Source organism: Tamandua tetradactyla, chromosome 20, assembly GCF_023851605.1.
Source record: "Tamandua tetradactyla isolate mTamTet1 chromosome 20, mTamTet1.pri, whole genome shotgun sequence".
Lineage (NCBI taxonomy): Eukaryota > Metazoa > Chordata > Mammalia > Pilosa > Myrmecophagidae > Tamandua > Tamandua tetradactyla.
Genome location: NC_135346.1, coordinates 54,995,815 through 54,996,644, shown reverse-complemented (window position 1 = coordinate 54,996,644; position 830 = coordinate 54,995,815). Strand labels below are relative to the sequence as shown.

At 34.7% G+C, this 830-nt stretch overlaps 1 non-coding gene across 1 annotated transcript; it reads left to right on the top strand.

The window, feature by feature from the left end:
• The first annotated feature begins 450 nt into the window (after positions 1 to 450).
• LOC143665097 (U6 spliceosomal RNA) lies at positions 451 to 557 on the top strand. The gene has a single exon (XR_013166770.1). It is a non-coding gene; the product is annotated as a U6 spliceosomal RNA (small nuclear RNA).
• Positions 558 to 830: the final 273 nt, after the last annotated feature.

Here is an 830-nt window from a genome sequence, read left to right as displayed (position 1 = left end):
TGAACCCAGTACTCTATAAATAGAATAAATGTAATTCATCAAAAATAGCAAAATAAAAAAGAAAATCCATATGATTATCTCAATGGGTATGGAAACACAATTTTTAAAAAATTCAGCCTCCTCTCCTGAAAATACTCTCAGCAAGGAAAGACTAGATTACTCAACTTAATAATGGGCATCTATGAAAGCCCTACAATTAATATCAAAGAATGGTGAGAGCCTGAATGTCTACCCCTTAAGTTAGGGGGAGCAAAGCAAGAACATTCAGTCTCACCATTTCCATTCAACATCCTCTTAGAGACTATAACCAGTGAATCAGGAAAGAAAAAGAAATAGAAAGTATCCATATCAGGAAGGAAGAAGTAAAACTGTCTTTATTTGCAGCCATGGTCATCTATCCTGAGGATCTGACATAATCTACCACAAATATATGCTTAAAATTATAAATGAATGCTCACTTCAGCAGCACATGTACTAAAATTGGAATGCTACAGAGAAGATTAGCATGGCCCCTGTGCAAGGATGACATGCAAATTTGTGAAGCGTTCCATATTCAAAGAAAAAAAATTATGAGTTTAAGAAGCGTCCAGAATACAAGATCAATGTCCAAAAATTAACTGATTTCCATATACTAGCAATGAACCGTTAGAAATCTAAACTTTAAGTACGTGGGGATAAATCCAAGAACAGATGTTCAAGACCTCTATACTGAAAATGACACAACACTGGTGAGAGAGATATAACATGACCATGAGTCAGGAAAGCTCAATATTGTTAAGATGATTCTCCCCAAATTGTTTCATTTATTCACTGCAATCCAAACAAAATCC